This window comes from Dinoponera quadriceps, unplaced genomic scaffold (assembly GCF_001313825.1).
Source record: "Dinoponera quadriceps isolate SergipeBrazil2010 unplaced genomic scaffold, ASM131382v1 scaffold578, whole genome shotgun sequence".
Taxonomy (NCBI): Eukaryota; Metazoa; Arthropoda; class Insecta; order Hymenoptera; family Formicidae; genus Dinoponera; species Dinoponera quadriceps.
In genome coordinates this window covers 21,914-41,900 of record NW_014554677.1, presented here as the reverse complement: position 1 = coordinate 41,900, position 19,987 = coordinate 21,914, and the positions used below count along the sequence as shown (strand labels likewise).

The 19,987-nt window shown below is 42.6% G+C and overlaps 1 pseudogene; it reads left to right on the top strand.

Annotated features, from left to right (window-relative positions):
• Positions 1–8,386: 8,386 nt before the first annotated feature.
• Positions 8,387–9,507, top strand: LOC106740742 (annotated as a pseudogene).
• The last annotated feature ends 10,480 nt before the right edge of the window (positions 9,508–19,987 follow it).

Sequence of the window (19,987 nt, the reverse complement as noted above, 5' to 3'; positions counted from 1 at the left end):
AAATTGATAATTTTTATAAAAAAAACGGCGGAAACTTATTTGTATTACCAATACAAGGATAATAATAATTACACAGTGTATGTGTGTGTTTTAAGGAGTGAAGTGGGATTGGAGATTGGATTTAAATTATTAAATGTCCTGTTTAAATGTGAAAGAGAGACTTACGATTTAGGTGAATCGACTGTGGTGAATAGTATGTATAACATGGGTTCGTTGATCGTGGTGTACCGGGTTTTTGGGATCCCGGAATACCGAGAGAAATTGTTTAGTTAAGAATATCCAACTTGGACAGCGCGTTACTCAGCAGCATAAGAAGAAGAAAAAAATGACTCTGGAGAGATCCCGATTTGGACAGTGAGTTGTTCAGCAGCAGAAGGCGAAGTGGAAGTGACTGACTATAGAGTCGCGAGAAAGTAAGGTTTTTATAAGGCAGATTTTGGGGAGTGGCAGATGACGATCGCCAATGAAAGGAGTTTTCGTGGAAAACGGATATGGAAAATTGGAAAAGGGATAACCTGGAAAACTCCTAATATTATCAAGATGTCATAAACGATCCCAAAATCCTAATTCCATCGAAAGGCTTTAGTCCGGCCGACCATGTATGTAGGCGGATAAGCTGATAGAAGCGTTGGGAAACACATGACGCATTTGGCGGCGTACAATCTTAGCGCTTGTCCAAATCCGTCTGTATTCCTAATCATAAAAAAAGGGAATTCGTTGCTCCCGAGGTACCCAGGATGTAAAAACCACGTATCTTACGTGAAGGCAGAAAAGATGATAGACGCGTTGGGGAACACATGACGCATTTGGTGGCGTATAATCGTATCGCTTGCCCAAATCCGTCTGTTTTCCTAATCAGAAAAAAAGGGATTTGTGGCTCCCGAGGTATCCAGGATATAACAAGGCCACGTATCTTACGTGAAGGTGGAAAAGGAAATAGACGCGTTGAGAAACACATCGCGCGTTTAACGGCGAGCCATCGTAATCTTATCCTTTTTACAATAGCGCTTGCCCCAAATCTGTCTGTTTCCCAATCATGTAAAAAAAAGTAATTCGTTGTTCCCGAGATACCCAGGAAGTAACAATGGATGAGACTCAGGAAAGTTAAATCGTTGGAGGTTTCAGAACATTCGGAAAGAGGGATCTTAGTTTCTCTCTTGTCGAGTGCCCGCCCCAATCAAGTAATTTGGTTGTCATCGCGACTGGCAGCGACCCATGAGGAGGAAGTGACTATCACAGTGTCGATGAGGATTTGGCCTCGTATAAACCCTAATCCAGAAATGGCTACCGAGGGCTAGAACATAATTCGGTTATCGTCAGTTCTGTTCAGTGCAGTGTCCAAGCGCCTAGATTTGTGCAGTAGGTTCAATTAAGTCACACGAAAAATTCTCGGCTGCGGGGTCATCCTTCTTGTCATTCTTCGTGCGATGACAAGGATGATTATGAACAAAAGCGCTGCACCTATCGGGATAAGGCGGCTCGTGCGTTTTCGGCCTTTAAAGAGTTTGGACACAACATCTAGCCTCGATGCTAGATCGTTGAAAATAGTTGAACATATCCGTGCCATAAATGTTGAATCTATATAGCGTCCGTCAACAGGAAGGGATTTGACCCTCCTTCTCCTAGTTTAAAGCTCAGCAGTGTAGTTGAGGAGGGAGATTCTCCCCCCGCTTAGGTTGACATGGCGGGTAGGCCCCGTACAGAAAATGAATTGAAAACAAAGGCAAGTGTCGTCGGAATCAGTCCTCGGTTAGAGCGGCGCTTTTAGAGGCTGGCGTCGCAACCGAAGAAGGGAAGGAGAAAACTCGCTTCCCCTTCGAAGAGCTCATCCCAAAGAGGAGGCGAGCGGCGTGTTTGTCAAGTCGCCATATCGGCCCCTGCGTTTGGTGACCAGACTAGGGAGTGCCTGGATGAAATCGTGACACTACCCAAAAAGAGCACCAATATCAAAAGTGACATTCACCAGAAAATTCGACACAATATCCAGGAGGTTGAAGAGACCATGTACGCATTTGTGGTCAAACCTGAAATGGTCCCAGACTCCAACTTTTTAAAGATGTTGGTGCGTGAGATGAAGCATCAGATTGAGAAATAGGAAGATATTACAACAACGAATAAGCTTCTGCTTCTGCTCCTAAGTCGGTTACTCCCACTGTTGCGTCAGCGCTGGAGCATGCCTCGTGCGGCCCAGGCTAGCCGCTGAGTCTCGTGCTGCTGCGTCGTCGTTGTGCGATGCTTTGTAGGTGGTTCCTTGACAAGGTGCGCTTGAGGAAGAAGTTACCAAAATCAACGTCATTATCGAAATCTGGATTAAATGGCAGAAGGAATTTCGTTCCGCGATTGCGACACACAAGCAAGAGTCTGCTGATGGTAGGAGTGACTGACTTGGTTCTAAAGTGCTGTCCCAGCCGACTCCCGCGGGTCATCTGTGACGTTCAGGTGACTCCAGTATTAATCCCTTTTGGTAGACTCGATAAGAGGGTGACAGCAACGTACTCTGACGGAATCTGAGGTAGTGGAAACCATGCACAATGCTCCTGAAGAACGATGGTAGGAGGCATTGCATCGCTCTCTGTAAGGCGTAAAAAGTAGGAGATGGATGCTGGGGCAGTTCTACTGCAATCTGCTTAGATCTTTCCCCGCTTTTGTCCGGCTAACACGCGTATTCGGCGCACTTCTGTGCACCTCTGCGCATTGCGGCTGTTGCCATCACAGATGCTTCGGATGAATTCTCGTTTGCTCAGATCTTGAGGCTTACACGTGAAAGGTTCTTGCTGCATAGGCATTGAGAATGACATCCGAGTTAAGAAAATCATGGACGGCGACCTATTGATAAAGATCTTGGGCTCGGATGGAGCTGTAAAAACGGACGCTCTTACAATTAAAATTAGAGAGGTTTTACTAAATTACTTGACGGTGTCTCGGTCGGCTCGCCGGGGACAGTTAAAAATCGGCGGTTTGGACGATTCGATCACTTCTGACGAAGTGGCGGTGACGTTCATTCAGATTGGCGGCGCTAAGCCAGAGCAAGTGCGCGTTGGTCCGATAGGTTCTCTGTGCCTATTGGGCTGGGTTGGATTTGGGCGAGTTGCCTGCTAGTCGCTGCGATCAAGGCGACGGCCCCTGGCAGAGTGCGCATTGATTGGATGATTGCTAGGGTCGAGTTCCCGCAGGTGAGACCAATCCAATGCTTCCGCTGTTGGGACTGCGCCAGGTATGCAACAGATCATGTTAGCTGCTTCAAGTATGGTCAGCGCGAACATTCCATTACATACAGGAATATTCTTAACTATGCGGTATTCGTAGACGCCGGACAGTCGTGTAACTATCGAATGGTCAAGTTAAGACGTTAATCGGCCAATAATGCGCAAATCGGGCAATGGTCGGATTCTGTTACTCAACGACGATCAAGATTTTTCAGGTCAATCTCAACTATGCACATGTCATTCAAGATATGGTGTTGTATGAAAGAGTGGGGGATCGGACTGGTTATTCTTGCCAAACCCAACCTTGTCCCGCATTGTAAGTTCTAGGTCTTGAATGAGTTTAGTAAAACTGTTATTTTTGGGGTGATCCTCAACCTGAGGTCAGCCCTAGTGACCTATCCCGTGATCCCCGTAATTAAAGGGAACGGATTCGTCGCAGTCTGCGGTAATTTGCTACTTATAGCTTGTTATTTTTCCTCTAACAGTAGAGTCTGTCAGTTTGACTTTTCCGACTTGGCCGGTCGGATTAGTGATTGGCGAGTTGTCGATCCAGATGAGGTTATGGTACAGATTAATTATGTCCTCATCAAATATACTGTTTATCCCCATCGTGTCAGGGACACCTTCAAAGCGACCCTGCATGCTAGGTGCATGGATTCTATTGATAATTCTTCGTCCAGTGATGCAGCCTAGTGGCTGCATAATTTTATGCAGGGCACTTGTGATGCCTAGAAGAGGACTTGACAGACGCAGAAGCGTTCCCTGATGGTGCAAAGTAGTCGTTTAGTATTGCACTGAATATATTGTTACGCCCGTGTCTTGATGCCTGCGCTTTTAGCGCTTTGAACGTATAGCTGATTCTCTTGGCAACGAGTCGTAAACAACAGATGATCAGCGTTGACGGAAAAACAACAGGTTAGAGAGATTCTCTCTGGGGCGGTCGAGTCGTCGTGACGTGCGCGACGGTCTTTAACATAAGAGAGAGATTGAGCCTGCAAGTTACGCGTGCTTCCTTGTAAATAGCAAATATAGTTGAAGTTGTTTTTCTTTTAACGTTGTCTCGTTTTATTTCTCCCCTCGAGCGTAACAATATTAAGGCCAGAAGAACCCTTATCCTGGCTAATTATGAAATCTCGGCCAAAATAAATGTTTTCAAGAAGCTGGAGCTGCAGTCTGCGCGCAAATTTTTAAGGATGGCCACACAATGGGCCAAGAACTCCAAGTGGCAAGCGATGCTGGATGACTTCTAGTAATATCCATTAGGTAAACTTTTTAAATCGGTGGTGGCGAAGTTGAAAAGTTCCTGTTTTCAAGATAGAGTGGATGTCGAACAATGTAGTCGAAGTCGCTTTGGAGCAATTCTTTCCGCGGACCTTGGAGTAGCCGTTGGCCTTTCTGAAAGGAGATGATGGATGGAATCCTACCTTGTCTATATCAGATCATGAGTTACAGTTAGTCTTGACTTCTAGGAAAACCGTCATTGCTCCGGATTCGGACGGTATATCCGCTCCTTTGGAGGAGCGCCGTTCGTGTATTTCTCACCGGACTCTGAGAAATGAAGTACCTCGAACTTTGCATGTTCCCGGATATATGGAAGTGTAGCACCGTCATGCTGTTGCTCAAACCGGCCCTGATGAGCTACCGAATTATCAATACCGATATACTTGCTAAACGATGTTTGCAAGGCTTTAGAAAGAGTCATAGCTTATCGCCTAGAGAACTTATTGGGCTACAATGTGGACAGCTAGCTCCGTAAACATCAATATGGCTTTCATGAAAATCGCTCTGAGACCGACACGCTGTTTTGCATCAAACAACATATGGAGGATGATCGGGATGATAAGGAGGTTGTCATCACGGTTAGCCTAGATATCAAGAACACGTTTAACGCGGCATTTAGGGTTGGTATGATAAACAAGTTATTAAAAAAAGATATCTTTGTATTTAGTTCGGCATATTGAAAATTATCTGTCGTATATTATATATTGTAACAGGACTCGGGAACGGTGACAAAGGGAAGTCCAGGCATTTCAGTGTTCCACAGAGCTATGTCTTGAACCCTATTTTATGGAACTTGATCTTCGACACTATCCTAGATACTCTTCTCCTCCTAGTAGTTCGCGTTATATCTTAGGCGGATAACACTTTTGGGTTAGTCAGGAGGAAAACTTTGGAATATGGCTAGTATACTAGGTGTACCGGTATGAAGTGAGCGTTTTTTTTGTGAAATCAAAACATTATTTTTTAATGGGAAAGTAAAAAACATTTTATTCAAAGTATTGGCCATTGCTAGTTACACATTTTTCCCATCTTTCAGGCAATTTGTGGATTCCACGCCAATAAAACTGTTCGTCTTTTGAAGCAAACCAATTAGTCACCCAATTTTCGACTTCCTCGTAGGAATCGAAGTGCTGCTCAGCCAATGCGTGTCCCATCGATGAAAACAAATGGTAGTCGGAAGGAGCCAAGTCTGGTGAATACGGCGGGTGGGGTAGCAGCTCCCAGCCGAGTGCTTTGATCGTATCCTGAACCAGTTTTGCTTTGTGTGCAGGTGCATTGTCATGGAGCAAAATTACCTTGCCGTGTCTTCTGGCCCATTCTGGTCGTTTTTCGATCAATGCATAGTTCAAATTGCTCATTTGTTGTCGGTAGCGATCTGTATTGACGGTTTCACCAGGTTTTAGGAGCTCGTGGTACACCACACCTTTCTGGTCCCACCAGACACACAGCATTGTCTTCTTGCCGAATCGATCTGGTTTTGCAGTCGAAGTTGATGGTTGTCCCGGATTAACCCATGATCTTTTCCGTTTAGGATTCTTAAAATAAATCCATTTTTCATCGCCAGTAACAATTCGATGCAAAACTGATTTTCTATCGTGTCTTTGAAGCAAAATTTCACAAGTGTTTCTTCGGTTTTCCATCTGTCTTTCATTCAATTCATGTGGCACCCATTTTCCAGACTTTTGGATCTTTCCCATAGCTTTTAAACGGTCAGAAATTGTTTGTTGTGCAACATTTAACATTTCTGCCATTTGTGTCTGACTCAAAGTGTCATCTTCATCCAATATTGTTTGCAATTCGGTGTCTTCAAACTTTTTTGGTGGTTTTCCACGTTCTTTATTTCTCACATCAAAATCATTATCTCTGAACCGTTGAAACCATCTTTTGCATGTTGCTTCTGATAGAGCATGATCACCATATGCCTCGACAAGCATTTGATGCGACTCTGCAGCACTTTTCTTCAAATGAAAACAAAAAATTAATGCTTTCCGCAAATCATCATTTTCTGGTACAAAATTCGACATTTTTAACACGATGAAAAAATATGATGTTGTTTGTTCAATAACTTGATGTAAACTGAATATGTTTGATAGATGTCATAGAAACCAAACAAAACAAAATTAAGGCCCGTTCAAAATAAATATTCCCTATCGAGACATTTGTATTTTGACGCTCACTTCATACCGGTACACCTAGTATAAGGGTAGTCATACACGCAGTCACATTTGTGCGCTAGGTCTGGAAGTTGTGATCCAGAAATCTAAAGTGTTTCTCCTCGTGTGGATTTATGTCTTATCTTTGTTATGCGGGTGGATAATGAGTGCGTTCCCGTGAGAACAATCAACAAGTATCTAAGGAATTATGATTGACACTAGGCTGTTCTTCCATACCCACATTTGGCATAAAGGAACTAAGGCCATCAAAATGTGTGGTGTGTTGCAAATGACCATGCCAAGATTTGGAAGGCCGAGTGAACGTAGGCGTCTATTGTGTGCCAATGCCGTTCTCCCGGTTTTCCTTCGTGCCACTCCAATCTGTAAGAGACTGCCTAATTTGAAGATGTTACATAGGCTTTTCAGGCGACTTCATATGAGGATCGCGTTGCGAATGATCAGTGCGTACCGTACTGTCTTGTACAAGATGGCCACCCTGCTAGTTCACATTATTCCACTACACTTAATGGCGTCCCCCTAGTCACTTATACCATATGAAGGACTTTCAACTGAGAGATGAATTCATGCCGGAAAACTGACATGAGCCGATTAATATGGCGAATCTCTTAATGAGCATTCAGATGAGGGCCAATAGCTTATCGGGAGCGTGCGTACGCGAGGCACCATTGTTTGAACTCGACAGCTGGCTGTCTAAAGAACATGGTATACTCACCATCCATCAAATGATCAAACGTTTTTTGGACGCCGTGTCCAAACGCCATGTCTTCGAGAAATTTGTGTATCGCATTGTGTGTCGGCAAAACTGAAAGCCTGTCGTGTGTGCATTGCAATGCAGCGATAGATAACGCAGACGATCCAGCCGTGCCTTACATGAGACGTAAAGCATTACACGCTTATTAAATTATCTTAATTGGGCCTCACTTAGAGTTGGAAACGATGTTTATGGAGATCGCCCGTTGCGATAGGAAGTGGAAAGTCTTTTTCCCTTTCGTCGGCGTTGTTATGGCGGTGAAGAAGAAGTAGGAACGCTTATGGCAGATTTTGCTCGTCTCTGTTGGCGATGCAGAGTGGGGGGAGGGGCGCCCGCCCGGTGGCTTATACTGGCCGGATCGATTTCTCTTTTCACCACACATTCTTTTTCCCTTTTTCCCTTTACCCTTCTCACTCCGCTCTCATCCCTTTATAGTATACGTCGATGGCCTGGTCAGCAGACACTGACCGGGCCATCAGTCATTGGAAGTTGACGGCTGAGCCTTTTCTAAGCTGGTTCTGCCATCCTGTCGGTTCTGATCGAGAGGAGAGGGAACGGAATCTCCCCGCTCCCTCTTCTTTTAGTTGTTTCTCCTACATTCCCTCCCCTTCCCCCTTCATCCTTCCCTCCACTCTTTTATATATCCCTCCCCTCCCCTGCCTCTCTCCCTACCGTAGCTGTTGCTGACGCTCGACCAGAGCTAAGATAAAATCATCGAACGCCTTACGCATAGTCAGGACGGCGGATATTCGTCTCTGCCGTCGAGTTGTGAAATGGTGCGCTTAGAGAAGTAAATACGAATGTCTTTATAATCTCTCCTGTTTATCCCTTCCTTGCTATATATTTTAGTTAGTATGCTCATAAATAGTAATACGCTGATAGGCGCTCGTTCTGTGGTTCTGACCGAAATAATACAAAAGTAGTTCCGAGCCGGTGAGTGCGATGAATGCGGGTTCCCGCAATGTATTAGGGGGACCGGAAAGTAATGTCGTTTCTGCGCATGTCGAAATTCGTTTGTCATTTATCAGCTCATTGTGTACTTCAAAGTCGTGCCAAAGACATTTTAAGTTAGAGTGACTTGTTTACTTGTCAATAATTAAATCTTAAATTTTTTTTTGCAATTTATGGTGAAATGGCCAACCAAATACCAGAAGAGGTACATATCCGGTATTGTATGCTTTTTGAGTTTCGCAAGGGTAGTAACGCAACAGTTGCTACCAAAAACATTTGCGATGTTTATCTAAGTGCATTAGACGTTCGTAAATGCCAAAGGTGATTTTCTAAGTTCACATCCGGTAATTTTGATCTTTCTGACTCGTACCGATCAGGAAGAGCAACAACTTTAGACAATGACATGTTAAGGGCGGAAGTGGAAGCAAATCCGTGTCAGACAATCGAGGAACTGTCAAACACTTTTAACCAACTTTAGTCGGCCATCCAAGAACATTTGCAGCAGATTGGTAAAGTAAGCAGAGCAGGTGTTTGGATCCTGCATAATCTGTCCGAAAAAAACAAAGCTAACCGATCCACCATATGCAACTTATTGCTTCAGCGGCACAATACAGAAGCGTTTTTTGATCGCTTGATCATTGGAGATGAAAAATGGGTCCTCTATGATAATCCAAAACGCAAAAGGCAGTGGCTCTCTCCGAATGAATCGCCACAAAGTACAGCTAAGCCAGGTTTACACACCAAAAAGGCGCTTTTGTGTGTTTGGTGGAGTATTCGCGGGGTCGTTCATTTTGAAGTGCTGAAACATGGACAAACTGTAAATGCAGACCTTTACTGTGAACAATTGGATCGAGTAAATTAATCTTTAATTGAAAAGTACCCAGTGATTGTCAACAGAAAAGGCGTTATTCTGCAACACGATAATGCAAGACCGCACTGCGCAAGACGAACCCTGGAAAAAATTAATGAATTGGGTTGGGAGGTATTGCCTCATCCACCATACTCGCCCGATATTGCGCCATCGGTTTTCCATTTATTCCGATCGCTGCAACATTTTCTAAGTGGCAAAAAATTTGAAAATTTGGATGATGCCCAAAATGCCATCTCCAGATATTTTGCTAAAAAATCAATTGATTTTTATCGATCCGACATTAAAAATTTGCACACTAGATGGCAAAAGGTTGTTGATAACGAGGGTGATTACATCATTGATTAAAAATTAAAACTTGTTAAAAATTTATCTGTTTGAATTTAATGTGAAAAAACGACATTACTTTCCGGTCCCCCTAATACATAAAGAAAAGTACAACAGCGGTTATATACTTGTAAATGTAAATATTCACTCGTAGTCAGAAATTATTTTAAACTCAAATGAAACATATTTATTCTTACGATTCCAGATGGAAAAATTTTCATTATCGCTTTCAGGGAATTTTTATTAATTTAAAGTAAAATTTCATTCCAAACATTGAAAAATATATTGTACAGAAAAATTATATAACATAAAAATATAAAAATTGGACGGTATATGAGGAGCATTGGTTGTTTTAATACTATTAGAAATTAATTTTCCCTTGATTAATATTAATGTAATTGTGTAAAAGGACAAAGTGTGCAACGTGTTAACGAATATGGCGAATGCCTTTTTGCTCAGCGTGTATATTAATTTTTTATTTCCACTTTAGACTAATTCTGAAATGCTAATATATTGATACGAACATTATTTTTTCCCAAAAAAGAAACTTCCAATAATTAAATCTTTCAGTTTAATGGTATCTACTCAAATGTTGTGCAAAATACTGCCTCCGCCAAGACTCGAATCTGGACTTTTCCATTTCCCCAACGGAACGTTTTACCAATTCGACCACCGAGGTATCAACAGTATTTCTCGCAATACTAGAGTTTATAAACTTGTAAGATCTAAGTCGAGAGAAAGATAAGAGTTATATATTTGTAAGATGTTTTTACACGAGATAGCATATTCTCCCACCATTCGTAAACGAAATAAATAATTGGGAAACTCCTGTGGTATATGATACAAGTATAGAAATTAAATGGTATGTATAGTTCAGTATGGATGGTTTTAGTGCTATAATATATTGATATTCCTTCTATTAATATTAATATACAATTATTGTGAGAGGATTAAGTACCCAGCGTGTTAACGCGCTCCTGACGGAAGCAGAATTTTTCGCAACATTTTAATCGATATGTAGGTAGATAGATAAGATTGAACTAGTTAATTAATGGAGATTTTTCTCTTCGGAAAAGAATAATGTACGTATCAATATATTGGGATTTCAGGATCGATCTAAGCGTGAAAATAACAAAAATTGATACTTCGTGAACGCTCGGCGAAAATGCATTCATCAAATGCGTTAACAGGCTGGATACTTTATCACTTTACACAATTAAATTAATATTAATAAAGGGAATATCAATATTTTATAACACTAAAACATTTATAATTCATGTATGAAAAAATTCTGTTTGGAACAACCAGAGGTACCGTCTCTGCTGCAACACAAGTCACTCAACTGTTACGTTCTGCGACTTCGTGCATAAATTTTTTTCCTTCTCAGTATAGAAACAGACATATTCAGCCAAGCGTCGATCTGTAATAAAATTGAAAATAGTAGAGACAAAGAGTCCAACGAAGCCGGTAGCAAACTATAAAGGTTATCCTGATATATATTTAAGAATGTATGCCGGAAACAGACTTTCGGAATCTTGACGACGCTCCGTGTGTCTATTGTTTCTCAAGATTGAAATGGTTGGAAAACTAGAAACCGCGTTATCTAAAAATAAACGTCGCAACGCAGCGATTACTTATAGGAAACCTACGATGATCGCGATACAGTACTATAAATAAATATCGTATAACCTTAGGGAACTAGTAGATAATTGAATTAAATAACCGAAATAATCTTCCGGTGGAGGATAAGGAATTTCAATTTTGTAAGCTAAATAGCAATCGTAGGTCCAAATAAAAAACACTCCGTCTACCGTCTATATTTTGTAAGCTAAATAGCAATCGTAGGTCCAAATAAAAAACACTCCGTCTACCGTCTATATTGACCGTCTATATAGACATGCGGTAAAATATCATAAAAGATCACATGATGCTAGCAATAAAGGTATTTTATAACATTCTGTCCTTTGTATATGAAGTTGACATAAGCACACCCACATTCATATTCTTGAACTTGGATCATGTCACACTCTCCAAATTTCATCATTATACTCCCTACCAAAGAGAAATAAAACACATGATCAATCCTTTTCCATCTACAAGCTCCACTAATCAATATCTTGGACATGTTTAGTCTTCACCTTCTATCTTAGCTTCTGAGGGAAGCTAAATATCTAAAACATATTACGGGCTCTCACATCCGGATGGTCCCAATATGCGAGATATATTTCGGGAATTGGGGATTGTCGGATAACGAGCGTTGTATGCGAGAAGAATTGTACTTACGAAGGCTTTATTCTAATGGTTTAAACAGTTTGTAATCGATTTGGAACCTTGTCCTTGGCTCGCGCTGCATCCGGTAGCAATTATACGAATTACGCGAGATGCGCGATAGTGCGAGGTTGAATATTGAGGAACCCGCTTTCCGGATCGGCGCGGCTCTTTTATAGTCTCTTCTCATTCTTTAGAGAGCATGTATTAGCGACAGTTCAGCGGACGCGTGCCGTCCGGAAATCGTGTGTGGCATGTGCACCGCTTTGTTGCAACGCGGTACTTTTCTTGCAAGCATTGCACATATATGGTATTGTTGAAACGTCCTTGGTGTTTCGGCAACGCTAAGATGAGTATATTAACGCCCGGTTATAACATCCTCCCCCCTTAGAAAAAGAAAAAGGAGTTCTACCGGAATGGTGGACGACATTTTCGTAATTTACATTTATATTTTTTCCCCGTAACAGTAGTTCTGTTATAATTGTTTCTTACATTTCTATGTACGAGTTTTTGTAATAATTTCTGTATATACTTTTATAATGATAATTACAATTGTCTGTTTATTCAATCGCGTTATTATTCGCGTGGGTATAGTGTTCTGACTGGTAGGTATTTTAAATTTTATTTTATTTTTATAATTTTTGTGCAGTAGTATAAAGTTTAATGTACAAATGTTGATGTGCTGTGAACTACAAGAATATTATGACTAATATATCGTGAGTATGGTGCCTTACATTCATTGGATGATATGCTAGTTGATATGTGTGTTCTTATGTTACTTAGGTTATGGTTTTACGAGTCCTCTTGCCTTACAGCGTCAACGTTTGATAATCATGTGTCAAGGTATAGTAAGGTGGTTTTTGTATGACCGGCCGTTTAGTGGTTCTCAGACTATAGCTAAATGTTGTCCGCATTATCCCGGTCGAAGGGAGGAGGTGGTAGTGTATTGTTTTTTGGCCTTTGCATTTTTCTTTATTATTATTATTTCTTTCTTTCTTTTGCATGTGTGGTTTTAGTGATTGTGTTTTTGTTTTCGCTAATATCTTGGATTCGGTGTACTTGTGGCGAGGTAGTGCCGGGGGCAGCTCTGCAAGTTTTAAGGGGGTTGCGGCTCCAGGGGACTATACTTGTATGGGTCCGCAGAGAATAGGNGGGGGGGGGGGGAGGGGCGTGGAGGACGAAGTGGCGGACGGGGTGGACGGGACCAGGTCGGTACGGTCTGTTGGTCCCTTTTAGAGGTAAGTGTTATTGCATTAGAAATAGTTTTAGTCTGTTAGCGTGCGCCCGTAGCGTAGTTCACCCTCGTTTGATAGTGTAATTGGCATTATCGTGGACTTCTAGTATCACGTAAGGTCCTGTCCCAAGAGCGTCCAATTTTTGTGATCTTCCTTGGCGAATCGCTTCATCGTATATTAATATTTGATCTCCCACTCGGTAAGTGGGGTTTTTGCTCACTTTATCGTAATATTGTTTGTATCTTCATTTTTTCTCTTTTAACTTTTTTTTTGCAATTTGGTTCGTCGCGCGTATCCGTTCCTTGAGTTCAACAGCATAATCGTCTATTGAATATGTCGTATTTGGTAGTTGCGTTAGTGCGGAGAACAGGTTTGCCAGGCGTCCATATACGAGCTCAAACGGAGTGTATCCTGTGCTCGTGTACGTGTACGGTGTGGTGTTATAGGTAAACGCAAAATAAAATATCTATTTGTCCCAGTTGGTTTGTTCTAGGTTAATAGTGTTGTAGGTACTCAGCAAGCGTGCGGTGTGATCTTTCTAGTGCGCCGTTACTTTGAAGATGGTATGCCGTGGTCTGAATTTTGTCGATTTTTAATAATTTGCATACATTTTTGAATATGTTACTTAAAACATTAGTACCTTAATCCATTAGTATTTTTGCGGGTATTTCGTATTCTAAAATAATTTTCTGACTAATTCACTGGCAATCTTGGTGGCCTCTTGATTTTCGATAGGTATAGCTTTGCTGAATTTAGTTAAATTATCTTAGAAAGTCAAAAGATATTTGTTGCCGCTTTCTGTTATTGTTAATAGGCCTACGATATCCAGAGCGCATTTTTCAAAAGGATAATTAGGAGTATCGGTGATTATTATTGGGACAGTTTGTTTCCCTGTTAATTTATTTTTTTGACATTTCTCGCATTGAGAGATGTAGTTCCTCACGTCGGCTGTGATACCGGGCCAATCATGGGTTAGCCGTATTCGGTTGATCGTCATATCGATTCCTTGAAGCCCCCCTATTGTTGAGTCATGATACTCATATAATTTGTCTTCTTTCTTCTGTATATTTTCGGTGTGGTGCAGTGTCTTCTCGTTTATCTTAAGGTTCCACGCTCAATGCATGTACGGTTGGGTTCATATTTCTGCTGCAAACTGATGAATTCAGTATTCTTTAAATTCAGCTTCTGCTTTAATTCCGACGTTTCTAATTTCATGTCTTCCTTTTTTTCTGAGGTCGTAATTCTTCTTTTCAAGCTCGTCATATATTTGCTGTATTTGCTGAGCATTTTTTTGAGTGTCAGTAGAATTATTTTTTATTTGAACCAATTCGTTTTTGATTTCGTTAATACGAAGCTGGCTATGTTTCAGTTTTCCTTTCATCCTTTCTAATTTCTTTGAATTTTGTTCTGCAGTCTTTTGACTTTGTGCTGCAGCTGTTGTGAGCTGTGCTTTCTTTGCTATTAAGATACCAATGGTTTGGGCATGAAACTGCAATTGCCCCTTCAAGGAATTTATCTCGTTGATAAGTTTGACTTCAAACTCGGAATCTTTTGTAGCTAGAATTTTTTCTAATTCGGCTATTCTGATATTATAACTACTGACTCGATTGTGTAAATCATTCACAAGCCGTTTCTGTTCCTCCATATAAGTATTCATAAACCGATAGGGACATTTCGCATCGTGGTTGTCGTTTAACTCACTATCATCTGTATCATTAGTTAATAGCAACTTCTGTGGCCGTTTCAAACAAATGTTTTTTCTGCATTGTTGTCGCTTGAGTCATAGTTTTGCTTCGCGTGGGTAATTTGTATGTGCGATACGGTAACAGCGTTAAAGGATTCTCGGCTACCTTTAATATTTGATTCTGGTAGTCGCATTTGGCTTTATGAGTTCGTAAAAAGTGTACGCCCAATATACCTTCATAATCTATGGGTAAATCATTTCGGACCACGTAGAATTTGTGATTTAATATTTTTCTGCGCAGCTTTATGTTAGCAGTGAACGTTCCTAGTGTGTGTACCTTGTGTCCGGTGACGCCGGTTAAGACTATCAGCTTTACGACCACGGACGTATCGTTTTGCAATGCTTGAACTTTAACGAAGCTGACCGCGGATCTTGTGTCGAATAGGAGGGATATCTCCTTGAGCTTGGCCTCTTTTATCGGGAGTATTATTACATCTAATCCCGTGCGAACTTTTTTATTTTCTTTTATCTGATTAACATTAAAATCTCAGGCACTTCGCGTTTGGCCTGTTTTGGTTGTTGGTTCGCTTTCACTGTCCTCTTCACTTAGCGAGCGCAATTTTCTATCGGGTATTTATTCTTTTGAGATATATGGTTATCTGTAATTGCAGTGACTCTTCCGGATCTTCCTGGGGATTTTATGTTTAACTTTCAATATTCATCTTGAATGTGGCCGCGTTTTTACAGTAAGTGTAAAATTTTTCATTAACATTTACGCTCATGTGCTCGATTGGCCTTAGCAACATGAATCTATTTGCAAATCTGTTTAATCGGCATTTTGTCCCAAGATGCCCTAGTTTTTCCTATTTTAGTCATTTAATTATTTTACCGGGAGGTTGTCGGCTGGAGTGAGACGCGATACAATAGTAGTTTGGTACGTTATTTTCATGGTAATTATTTCGCGTACAAGTCCGCATACTTTTTCTTCCTTCCTTGCCCCAGCTATAGCCTCTGCTAAGTAGTGTGCTGTAGTGTGCGCGCGTAACCTCACTATTGTTTACAATTGTTCATTTAATCCCAGGGTATATTCCTTTCCATCGGTGGCGGCTTTAAATAAATCACGGGCGAAGAGTTTTACGCGTTGCCTGTATTGGCGTGCGTCCTCGTCAGGTTTCTGCTTTATAAGGTTAAATTCTCGTTACAGTCGCGTAATTGATTTCTTTTTAACGTAATCGGTCTCTAATAAATGTTTAAGCGCGGCGTAGTAGTAAATGTCTTGATTTTTTATCTCGGTTAGATCGTGTCCCTTTAGCTTAGTGCAGAGTATAGCTCTGAATAATGCTTGTTCGTCCTCTATATTAATGATTACGAAAGCGTAGTCGCAGGCGGTTAGAAATTCTATCAATCGGTCTTCGTCGAGTCCGTCAAACGTAGGTATCTATTCCCTTGTTTCTCGGTACCTTTGGTAATTGTCGGAATTAGTCGTTGTGAGTCGGGTCGGACACAGTTGGGTAGTGTTAAAGGTATCTCTATTCGCGTGCGATGCTCCGATTTATGTTGCGACTATTACTCTTAAATTGTGCAATTCCTCCATAACGGCTTACAATTCGACATTATCGATAGGCCTCCTACAAGGGTTACTAGGTCGGGCTCGCGGGGAGCGGGCACGATCTATTGCTCCGCGCATTCTATTTATTTCCTCGTCTACTTCAGTTTCGCGAATTTGAGGTACTACATTGGCGGCGGAATTTGTCATCTCTGTTTTGTTATTCTCGGCAGGATCAAAAACACTACTATCGTAGGTAGTTAATGAAAAGTTATTTCTCTCAAAAAGGTTGCCGATGGAGCTATCAGAAGGCAACTGCGCGCGCCTTCTAGTTACTGTTATATTATCTACTTCGGATGACGGAATTAGAGGACGTAAGCTCTCGTCGATTTCATTAAACATAAATTCACGCTCTGTTATTACATGTGCCGGCGATTCTGCTTTAGCTAAACTATCGCTTGAATATTTTAATGATCGATGCACGTTTTCATTAATTATTCATGACGCATTGTCCGCAATTAAGTGAAAACCTGGGCTACTTTGTTCGCCAGTTCTTCGATAGTATCCTGATTGTTCGCGTAACCGTTGAATAATTTGGTGTACGGATTCGTTATGTAACCACGTCTTATTCCGAATCGGTTTGCGGGGAATGTTATTTCCCACTGATATGCAGTTGCGATTCTCAGAAAGGAGATGTTGGTTCTTAGCATCCTCCACGTGCCAACTCCACCTCCTCGTGGTGTGAGTCGGAAATGCTAGAGGAGGTCGCAACAATCACTCCTCCTGGCGGCTGACGGGGCTCTGGCTTGAACATACGCTATCTTTTTCCCATGTGGTAAGGGGGAAGGCTCAGCGGGTCGCTCGTGGGACAAACTGCCGGCAGCTTGGTGCCGAGGCGCAGAAGGCACGCCAGCGGCTCGAGCGGTATGAAATCCGCTAAGACAGAAAGCTGGTGTGCTGGAGCCTTGGGGTTGTTGGCGGATTCTCCCACCTCCCCCCCTTTCTTTTGATCCCTTCCCTTATTATTGGGTGAGTGCAAAAGTTCGTGCGGAGGTGCAATAGATGGCGTTTGAAGCGGAGTAGAGTTTTGTCATTAATACCGCCATCTCCGTAAGACATATCGTTGGAAAGGTGACGTGTGCAGCGTTCATTTCAAACAAAAGAATTTGTGTAGATACGAACTGCTTCGAGAAAGATTACTTTCAAAATGAGTGTCGAAAAGGTGCATTTACGGCATGTTATGCTTTACGAGTTTCGGAAAGAAATAAACGTTGCAGCAGCCGTAAAAAACATTCAAGAGGTTTATCAAGATCAAGCACCAGCTAAACAAACTGTGGAAAAATGGTTTGCGAAATTTCGCCGCGGACAGTTTAACCTTGAAGACGAGACACCCTCAGGTCGATCTTCAGACATTGATAACGATGTTGTGCGAACTTTAGTTCAGAATACTCCGCGAATTTCAACAGAGGAAGTTGCTACAGCACTTAACGTTGACCGATCAACCGCTTTTCGGCGTTTAAAAAAAATCGGTTTCGATTTGAAGCTCGATGTATGGGTGCCCCATTTGATGACGGAGAGGAACAAAATCCAGCGAGTTTCTGCTGCCGTTTTTTTACTCGGGCGGCTCAAAAACGAGCCGTTTTTGGATCGATTAGTGACGGGCGATGAGAAATGGGTCCTGTACAACAATGTTCAGCGCAAACGCACATGGAAACAGGCAGGTGAGCATGGTGAAGCAATGGCAAAGGCCGGTTTACACCCGATGAAGGTGATGCTCTGTGTTTGGTGGGATTGCAAGGGCATAATTTATTTTGAGTTTCTCCCCGCTGGTCAAACGATTGATTCGGACAAGTACTGTCGCCAATTAACCAATCTGAATCGAGAAATCAAACAGAAACGTCCGATTTTGTCAAATCGCAAGGGCGTAGTCTTTCACCACGACAACGCAAGACCACACGTTTCGAGACAGACGCTGCGCAAACTGAACAGCCTGCAATGGGATGTCCTAACTCATCCACCGTATTCTCCTGATATCGCACCTTCTGATTATCACTTGTTCCGGTCATTGCAAAATCATTTAAATGGAAAAAAAATTGACTCTTTCGATGCCTTAAAAAACGTCGTGTGTTCGTTCTTCGAATTTAAACCGCGCAGTTTTTATGATCGGGGCATCCGTATGCTGCCAGAACGTTGGAAAAAGATTATAGACAACGATGGAGAATATATCATTGATTGAATAAAGAACTTTGTTTGCCTAATCACTGTCTGACTTTTACTCACAAACTCCGCATGCACTTTTGCACTCACCCAATAACATAACATTACCGCGAACAGAAAATCTGTTCTCACGCGATATTCTCTAAATTTTACACCTTCCATCCTTCCTGTGAATTTCACTGCATAACCGCGAACAGATAATCTGTTCCCACGCGGTTAAAAACCAAATTTCCACATTTCTTTTACCCCCACAAGCATTACCGCGAACAAGAAATCTGTTCCCACGCGGTACCCACAAAATTACCTCTTCCTGAGAGGCCCACTGTATTACCGCGAACGCATAAGTAGTTCTCAAGCGGTACAACGTTAAAAATGCCTCTTCCTTTCCATTGAGAAAATCACCGCGCTACCGCGGACAGTTGAACTGTCTTTATGCGGTAAAGCCCTAGTATTCCCCTACCTGCCGCGGCCTGTCTCCCAATCGCCCTCTTCCTCGCAACCCTGGCGATGCGGGGAAGCCGGGCAGAGGGTGCGTTAAACAGACTTACCGGGCCCTGCGCTTCAGTGGCTCTGCCCCAGCAGCGACGGAACCGGAGGCATTAATATATTTTTCTTCTTCAGGTTCCCTAGTTCGTTGCGGAACAGGTAACGACGAAACAGTGTGGCGCCGAAGGATGACCAGCGTCTCGAGCTGTATGAAACCCGCAGTGACAGTCGATGAGCTCTCTGGAGCTGAGGTGGCGCCACCCAACCGCATCGCACACACACCCACTCTTCTCCACATTTCCTCTCCGTAAACCGCTTCCACATCCCACCCGAGCACTACCACGAACACGAAACTGGTTCAAATGCGGTAAAAGCGTTACTCACCCAAAAACTTCAACCACCTAAACCTCATCCCCAAGACAGCATCTATTCCGCCCTCCTACTGCGCACTGCGGTGCGTCGGAGGCGCGCGGGGGTTGCCCTTAAATTAAAACTATCGGACCCTGCGACTCTGGGGCTTTGTCCGCAGTGACGACGGAACCGGAGTTCTCCCTTTTATTTCTAGCGCGTACTGGCCTGCCTTTACAGTCCTAATATCAAGATGGAAGTATTGTGCCGAGAGTATAAATGGCTGCGAGGACGAAAAAGATGCGCAGTCGCTAACGATACAACCCCGGGGTACCTGCAGATTCCTCGGGTTCTCCAGGCTTGGCAACGTAAGGCGGCTCTGCGTTGCTCGACGTGCATTCCGACCGCCAAATAAAAATATTAGCGGTAAATTTTTCAATGATGTGCCGAGAAGGAGTGTACGTCTGGTTGAACACTCCCGATCAGACAGGGCCTCAACTTTGGAACCGGGAGATCCCCTGATGCTCTGTCGCGTGCACGCTCGGTCGCGCGTTTGGTTGGGGCCCCGCATCCAGAAAGGCGTCTCGAACAATCGTGCCCGCGCACATCCGCGGCTAAGAGCAATTCAGTGCACGGGCCCAGGTT